The following is a 9,554-nucleotide window of genomic DNA, read 5'->3' on the forward strand; positions in this document are numbered from 1 at the left end:
GCATTTACCTAAAGACCAGTGATGTTGAGGTTCTTTTGAGGTGCTTGTTGACCATTTGTACATCTTATTTAGAGAATTTTCTATTCAATTCCTCAGCTGATTTTTTAATTGAGTTGGGTTTTTTGTTGTTGATGTTGAGGTGTAAGAATTATTTATATATTCTAGATATTAAACCCTTATCTGGAATATAATTTACAAATACTTTATCTCATTCTGCAGGTCATCTTTTCATTTTCATTTTCTTGATAATGTCCTTTAAGGTACAAAGATTTTTAACATTTTGCTAATGTCCAATTTATTTATTTTTGTTACCCATGTTTTTGGTTTCATATCCAGAAATCATTTCCAAATTCAATGTCACTGTATTTCTTCTAAGAGTTTTATAGTTTTAGGTCGTTGACCAATTTTTAGTTAATTTTTGTATATGCTGTCAGATAAGAGTCAAGCTTCATTCTTTTGTATGTGCACGTCCAGTCATCCCAGCACCATCTGTTAAAGAGATTACTCTTTCCCCATTGGATGTTCTTGGCATGCTTGTTGAGAATCAATTGACCATATATGTGAGGGTTTATGTCTGGACTGTCTATTCTAGACCATTGGCTTGTATGTCTCTTTTTATGCCAATACCACACTGTTTTGATTACTGTAGATTTGTGGTTTTTAAATCAGGAATTGTAAGTCCCCTAAATTTGTTCTCCTTTTTTCTAAATTATTTGACAATTTAGAACCCCTTCAATTTTATATGAATTTGAAAATTGGCTTTTGCATTTCTGGAAAGAAAGTCATTGGAATCTAAATAGAGATTCCATTGAATCTATAGATTGCTTTGGATAGTATGGGCATCTTAATAATGTTGTCTTACTATCCATCAAAAGAGATATATTTTCATTTATTTAGGTGTTTAATTTCTTTCAGCAATGTTTTTCAGTTTTTACTGTATAAATATTTTGCCTCTTTAGTTAAATTTTCTTAATTTACTTTTTCAGATTGTTCATTGCTGGCAAAAAGAAATACAACTGATTTTTGCATGTTGCTCTTGTGCCCTCCAACTTTGCTGAATTTGTTTAATAACTTTAGTCGTTCTTTGCTGTGTGTATTTTTGAGGTTTTCTGTATATGGGATCATGTCATCTGCAAATAGGGATAGTTTTACTTCCCTCTTCTACTTTGGAAGAATTTTACTTCTTTACTTTGCCTAATTGCCCTGGCTAGAACTTTGGTATAATGCTGAAAGTAGTGGTGAAACCGAGAATGTATTTCTTGTTCCTGATCTTAGGAGAAAAGTTTTCAACCTTTCACCTTAGAGTACCATCAGTAAGCTGTGGGGATTCCATAAGTGTCTTTTAGCATTTTGAGGATGTTCCCTTCTATTCCTATTTTCCTGAGTGTTTTTAATCATGAAAGGATGATGAACTCAAAAAATACTTTTTCTGTATCCATTGAGATTATTATGTGTTTTCCCCTTTATTCTATTAATACGGTACGTTATATTACTGTTTTTCTTATGTTAAACCATGTTGCCTATTGAGTATAAATCCATTCTGGGTGTAACTCCCACTTGTTCATGGCATATAATCCCATTACCATTTTATTGAATTTAGCTTGCTAGTAGTTTGTTGAGGATTTTTGCATACATCATAATAATGGATATTGGTTTATAGTTTTTTTTTTCCTTGAAGTGTCTTTGTCTGCTTGTGACACGAAGATAATACTGGCCTCCTAAAATGAGTTAGGAAGTATTCCCTCTTATTCTACATTCTGGAAGCGTTTGAAAAGGATTGGTTTAAATTATTCTTTAAATGTCAGGTAAAATTAACTAGTGAAGCCATCTGAGCTCCTTTTGTTGGAAGGCTTTTGATTATTGATTCAATCTCCTTAGGTCTTTTCAGAGTTTCTATTTCTTTTTGAGTCAGTTTGGTAGTTTTTATGTTCCTAGGGGTTTGTCTACTTCATGTAGGTTATGAAACTTGTTGGACTACAATTGTTCATAATATTCTCTTATAACTATTTGTGTTGCTGAAGGTTGGTGATAAAGTCCCCAGTTCAATTCCATTTTTTGCTATTTAAGTACTCTTTCTCTTTTTTCTTAGTCTAGTTAGAGGTTTATCATTTTTTTTCTTTTTACATTTGCAAAAAATCAACTTTTGTTTTTGCTGATTTTCTCTACTGATTTTCCTTTTCTATTTATATTAACTCCACTCTAATCTTTATTATTCTTTCCTTCTACTGGCTTTGAATTTACTTTTCTCTTCTTTTTTAGTTCCTCAAGGGTAAGTGAAGTTATTGATTTGAGATCTTTCTTCTTTATAATGTAGGCATTTACAGCCATAAATTTCTCTCCCAGGACTATTTTCACTGTATCACATAAGCTTTAGAATATTGTGCTTTTATTTTGATTGATCTTAAGGTATTTTGTAATTTCCCTTGTGATTTCATCTTTGACGCATTGGTTGAGAGTGTTTTTGAACTCCACATACATGCATATGTTCTTGTTTTATTGCTCTTTGCTTTATCATGCTTCACAGATATTGCATTTTTTTTTCTTTTTTACAAGTTGAAGGTTTGCAGCAGCTCTCTATTGAGCAAGTCTACAGGCACCATTTTTCCAAGATCATGTGCTTACTTCCTGTCTCTGTGTTATACTTTGGAAATTCTTGCAATATTTCAAATTTTTCATCATTATCATAATATATGTAATCAGTGATCTCTGATGTTACTATCATAATTGTTTTGGGGTACCATAAACCATGTCCTTATAAAATGACAAACCTGATTAATAAATGCATGCACTCTGACTGCTCCACCAACCAGCCATTCCCTCATCTCTCTTCCTCTCCTTGGCTGCCCTATTTCTTGAGACACAATAATATTGCAATTAGGCCAATTAATACCACTGCAATGACCTCTATGTATTCAAGTGAAAGGAAGAGTCATATGTTTCTCAATTTAAATCAAAAGCTAGAAATAATAAAACTTAGTGAAGAAGGCATGTCAAAAACTGAAACAAGTCAAAAGCTAGGCCTCTTGTGCCAGTTAGCCAAGCTGTGAATGTAAAGGAAAAGCTATTGAAGGATATTAAAAGTGCCACTCCAGTGAACACATAAATGGAAAGAAAGCAAAACAGCCTTACTGTTGATATGAAGAAAGTTTTAGTGATCTAGGTAGAAGATCAAATCAGCCACAATATTCCCTTAAGCCAAAGCTTAATCCAGAGCAAGGCCCTAATGTGTCAATTCAGTGAAGGCTGAGAGAGGTAAGGATGCTGCAGAAGAAAAGTTCAGAGCTGGCAGAGGTTGATTCATGAGGGTTAAGGGAAGAATCCATTTCCATAACCCAAAAGTACAAGGTGAAGCAGGAAGTGCTAATGGAGAAGCAGCAGCAAGTTACACAGAAGATCTAGCTAAAATCATTGATGAAAGTGGTTACACTAAATCACAGGTTTTCAGTGTAGAAAAATAGCCTTCTATTGAAAGAAGATGGAATCTAGGACTTTCACAGCTAGAGAGGAGAAATCAATGCCTGGCTTCAAAGCTTCAAAGGACAGGCTGAATAGCTCATTAGGATCTAATGGTAGCTGCCAACTTCAAGTCAAAACCATTGTTCTTTTGCCATTTCCAAAATCCTAGGACCCTTAAGAATTATGCCAAATCGACTTTGTTTGTGTTCTAGAAATGAAACAGCAAGCATGAATGATAGCACATCTGTTTATAGCATGGTTTACTGAACATTTTACTCTCACTGTTGAGAACTACTTCTCAGAAAAATAAAATTACTTAAAAATATTGCTGCTCATTGACAATACACCTGGTCACCCAAGAACTCTGACAAGATATGCAAGGAGATTAACACTGTTTTCATGCCTGCTAATATACATCCAATCTGAAGTCCATCGATCAAGGAGTAATTTCAACTTTCAAGTTTTATTATTTAAGAAGTATGTTTTGTAAAGCAATAGCTGCCATGAATTGTGATTCATCTGATGGATCTGGGCAAAGTAAATTGAAAACCTTCTGGAAGGATTTACTATCCTAGATGCCATTAAGAACATTCACGGAAAGAGGTCAAAATATTAACACTAACAGGAGTTTGAAAGAAGTTTATTACAACCCTAATAAATGACTTTGAGGGGTTCAGGACTTCAGTGGAAGAAGTAGTTGCAGATGTGATGTAAATAACAAGGGAGCTAGAATTAGAAGTGGAGCCTAAAGATGTCACTGAATTGCTGAAAAGCGGATGAGAATCTGCTTCTCATGGATGAGCAAAGAAAGTGGTTTCCTAAGATGAAATTTATTCTTGATGAAGATTCTGTGAACAATATTGAAACAGCAACAAAGGATTTAGAACATTTCATAAACTCAGTTAATAAAGCACTGGTAGGGTTTGAGAGGATTGGTTCCAATTCTGAAAGAAGTCCTACCTACTGTGGGTAAACTGCTATTAAACATCATCACATGCTACAGAGAAATTTTTCATGAAGGGATGAGTCAATTGATGCAGTAAACTTCATTGTTTTTTATTTTAAGAAATTGCCACAGCCACCCCAGCCTTTAGCAACCGCCAACTCGATCAGTCAGCAGCCACCAATGTCAAGGCAAGACCCTCCTCAGGCAAAGAGATTATGACTTGCTGAGGGCTCAGATGATCATTAACATTTTTAGTAACAAAGTACTTTTAAATTAAAACATGTACTTTTAAAAGACATAATGCTACTGTACACATAATGGTCTATAGTATAATACAAACATGACTTTTATATGAACTGGGAGACCAAAAAACTTGTCTGACTCACTTTATTTTGGTGGTCTGGAGCAGAGTCCCCAATACCTCTGAGGTATGCCTGTACTTGTGAATTTTCCAGTTTTATTTCTAGCAGTGATCTGGCTCATTCCGTTGTTTTTGGAGAGAAATTATGTATAATCCCAATTTTAAAAAATTTATTGTGACTCAGTTTATATGTCATCTATCCTGGGGAATATTCCATGTGCATTTGAAAGGAAAGTGTAGTTTGCTGTTGCGTGGAGTGTTGTATATATGAGGCTGAGATAGTTATAGTGTTGTTCCATGTTCTCTATTTTCTCGTAGATCTTCTGTCTATGTGTTCTATTTACCATTGAAAGTGAGATATTGAGGTCACCAAGTATTACTGTGAAACTGTCTACTTCTCCCTCAATTCTGCCAGTGTCTTTTTTAGAATCTTTTCTGTGTTACATATGTGTTTACAATTGTTATATCTTCTTGATGAAAGGACCCTTTACCAATATTAGTGTTCTTCTCTATCACTTCTAACAGTTATTTTACTTAAACCCTGTATTATATATTAGCATAGCCATCCTAGCTGTCATTTAGTTCATGTTTGTGTGAAATATCTTTTTTCTACCGTTTCACTTTCAACCTATTTGTTTATTTGCATCTAATGTGAATTTCTTGTAGATAACATGTAGTTAAACTATGGTTTTTAAAATCCATTCTGCTAATATTTGCCTGATTGTAATGCTTAATTTACTTACTTTCATAGTAATTACAGATAAGAAAGCACTTACTTCTGCCATTTTATGATTTGTTTTCTATGGCTTATACCTTTTTATTATTCATTTTCTCCATTACTGCTTTTTCTGTGTTTAATTTCTTTTTTGTAGTATGCCATTCTTATTCAATTTTGCATATAATTTTTAGACATTTTCTTACTGGTTTCTCTAGTATTTTAATTTACGTTAGTAAGTTATAACAATATAATTTGAATTTACAGCAACTTAGCTTCAATGGCATATAAAAAGTCTACTCCTATAAAGCTCCATTTCCATTTATGTTGTTATTGTCACACATTACATCCTTATACATTGTGTGCCCATAAGCACAGATTTGTAATTATTATTTCATGCACTATTTTTAAATCACAGAGGAAATTTTAAAATGCAGTCACAAAACAAAAATACAATAATACCGACTTTTATATTTGCCTATGTAGTTCCTTTATGGAGGTTTTTCTTTTTCTGATATGCCTTTGGGTTACTGTCTAGTGTCCTTTCATTTCAGCCTAAACGGTTTCCTGTGGAATTTCTTGTAGTGAAGATATATTAGCAATTAATTCCCTCGGATTTTATTTATCTGGAAAAGTCTGAATTTTTCCATATTTGAAGCAAAGGTTTGCTGGATATGGAATTCTTCATTGACATTCTGTTTTCCTTGACTTCAAAAATATCACCCCATTTGAGTCTGGCCTCCATGGTTTCTGATGAGAAATTGGCTGTTTTCCTTGTTAGGGATCACTTGTACATGAGGAGTCACTTCTTTCCTGCTGCTTTCAAGATTGTCTCTTTATTTTTGGCTTCTGGTAATTTGATTGTGATGTATCTTGTCAAGGATCTATGTGGTTTTTATTTTTGAATTTCATCGAGTTTCTTGAATGTGTAGTTTTATTCTTTTTGTAAGATTTGGGAAATGTGTAAAATCTTGGGAAAGATTTAGCAGCCATTACATCTGCAAATATTCTTTCTGCTCCTTTCTCTCTCTCCTTTAATTGTGGAATTGTGAGTATGCTGGCATGCTTGATTGTGTTCCACAGACCTCTTAGTCTTCATTCATTTTTCTTTATTCTTTCTCCTTTCTGTACCTCAGGCTGCATAAGTTTCAATTAGCCTGTCTTCAAGTTCTCTGATTCTTTATTTCTTCTGCTTATATTTTCCATCGAGACCCTTTCATGAACGTTTATGTCAGTTATTGTACTTTTCTGGCCCAGAATTTCTGTTTAGTTCTTGTTTGTAACTTCTTTCTCCTCATAAATTTTTGCTATTTGCTGATAAATAATCCTTCTGTTCTCCTTTAGCTCTTTGAGCATATGTAAGACAGTTGATTTGGCTTTGTCTAGTGAATCCAACATCTGTGCTTCTTCATGTAAAATTTCTGTAAATTACTTCTGTGAAAGGGCCATATTTTCTTGTTCCTTTGCATGCTTCATAATTTTTACAGAAAATTGACTATTCTGAATATTATAAAGTAATAACTCTGAAAATCTTATGCTTCAGCTCTTCAGGGTTTGTTTTTACTGCTGGCTGTGGGGTGTAGCTGTTTGTTTGGTAACTTTTTAATTATGGTAAAATATACACAACATAAAATTTATTATTTTGATTATTTTATGTTTACAATTCAGTGACATTAAGTACCTTCCTAATACTGTGTAATTATCACTATTATTTTAAAACTCTTTCATAATCTCAGAGAAAGTATGTATCCAGTTAACAAAAACTCCCCAATTCTCTCTCCAAACAGCCCCTAGTAACCTCTCTTCTACTTTCTATCTCTATGAATTTACATATTCTAGACTCCTCATATAAGTGGAATCATGCATAGCATTTTATTTTCAAGGTTCATCCATGTCATAGTATGTATCAGAACCTCATTCCTTTGCATGATTGAATAATATTCCATTATATGTATATACCAGATTTCGTATATTCATTCATTCACCAATAGGCTTTTATTGCTTCCATCTTTTATGTATTGTAAATAATGCTACAATGTGGTGTGCACTATCTGTTCAAGTACAGTTTTTAATTCTTTTATGTATTTACCTATGAGTGGAATTGCTGGATTATATAATTCCATGATTAACTTATATGTGTTGTACAATATCTGTTCAAGTCCATGTTTTCAATTTTTCATGTATTTACATAGAACTGGAATTGCTGGATTATATAATAATTTCATGTTTAACTTTTGGAGGAACGAACAGATTGTTTTTCATAGCACTGTACCATATTATATTTCCACCAGTAATGCATAAGTCCTCCCATCTCTCTATATGCTGGTTAACATTTGTTATTTCCCATTAACAAAAAGTCATCATTATAAGTATGATGTGGTATCTCATGTGGTTTGGATTTACATCATCTTGATCACTAATGATACTGAGCATCATTTCATGTGCTTATTGATCATGGATTGGCCTTCTAATCCACAAATATAGGATTTCTTTCCGTTCATTTAATTCTTCTTTAATTTCTATGAGCAGTGATTTTGTTTTGTTTTGGTTTGGTTTGGATTTTGAGACAGAGTCTTTCTCTGTCACCCAGGATGGAGTGCAGTGGCATGATCTTGGCTCACTGCAACCTCTGCCTTCCAGGTTCAAGTGATTCTCCTGCTTCAGCCTCCGAGTAGCTAGGACTACAGGCACATGTCACTATGCCCAGCTAATTTTTGTACGTTTAGTAGAGGGGAGTTTTGCCATGTTGGCCAGGCTGGTCTTGAACTCCTGACCTCAGGTGATCCACCTTCCTCAGACTTCCAAAGTGCTGGGATTACAGTCATGAGCCACTGTGCCTGGCCAATCAACAGTGTTTTCAGTGTTTTTAACACACGTGTGTGTGTGTGTGTGTGTGTGTTTTGAGACAGAGTCTCGCTCTGTAGCCCAGGCTGGAGTGCAGTGGCCCAGTCTCGGCTCACTGCAAGCTCTGCCTCCTGGGTTCACGTCACTCTCGTGGTGAGTGAACGCTCCACTCCATTCCCCTCTCTCCACCATGACTTTCCTGTGCTTTCTGGGACTCCCGCTCAGGGATCAGCAAATTCCTCCAACCCTTTTCTGAACATTCCCTCTACCACTTTGCCTGAACTGAAGCCCATGCCCTGGAGGCAGTGACCCCCTTCAGTCCTCTCAAGCAGAAGCCATTTCTACGTTCAAACTCTATTTATCAAGGCTGGGAGGGAGAATTTGTGCTTCTCTTTATTCTCCAATGCCACTTCCTGACCACAGCTCTCCATTCTGTTTTTTAGATTTATAAAATGTAATTCGTAAATGGAAAAGGGAAAAAAAGTGACCAAAAACTCAAATCGAGAATACATTTGCAAATAAGTATCTTTTTCACCCCACAATTCAGCCCCTCAATCACCCTTCATGCTTTCGCTTGTTGATTCCTGAGTGGGAGTTCCAGAAAGCACAGGAAAGTCATGGGAGGAAGAGAGGGATGGAGTGGAGTGTTCGCTCAGCTACCTGCACGTATGTGTGCCTGTACCTGGCAGAGGCTCATGTGTACATACGCACACACAGGCTCATAGTTACATCTTTACACAAATACGTACACATGAGGACAAATACAAACATACCTGTGACAATGTAATGATACACACACCCGTGCATGCTCATATGCATGCTTGCTTTCATAAAATGGGAGCATGCATTCATCTTTTCAGTTTATCAACGAACTTTTTTAAAAGTATAATATACATATAAGAAAAGTGCACAAATCAGCTTGATAAATTATCTCAAGGTGAATACACACATTTAACACTGTCTCACTGCCTGTGATTTTCACTTAATACTCCATTGTGAATATCTTCTCAACTATCATGGGTCGATTCTAGGATTGAAGGTACAATTTACTTAACTAGTCCAAGATCTTTAGGCCTTTTCCATTGTTCTACTATTAGAAAAAAATGCTGCAATGATTATCCTTGTTCATGTCTCTGTGACCACATTTATGAAAATAACTGAAAGTGGAAATTCTGGGTTTCCTTGCTGTCTTTTATCTTTTTGAGACAGGATCTCTCTCTGTCACCCAGGCT

This window comes from Macaca nemestrina, chromosome 19 (assembly GCF_043159975.1).
Source record: "Macaca nemestrina isolate mMacNem1 chromosome 19, mMacNem.hap1, whole genome shotgun sequence".
NCBI classification, from domain to species: Eukaryota; Metazoa; Chordata; class Mammalia; order Primates; family Cercopithecidae; genus Macaca; species Macaca nemestrina.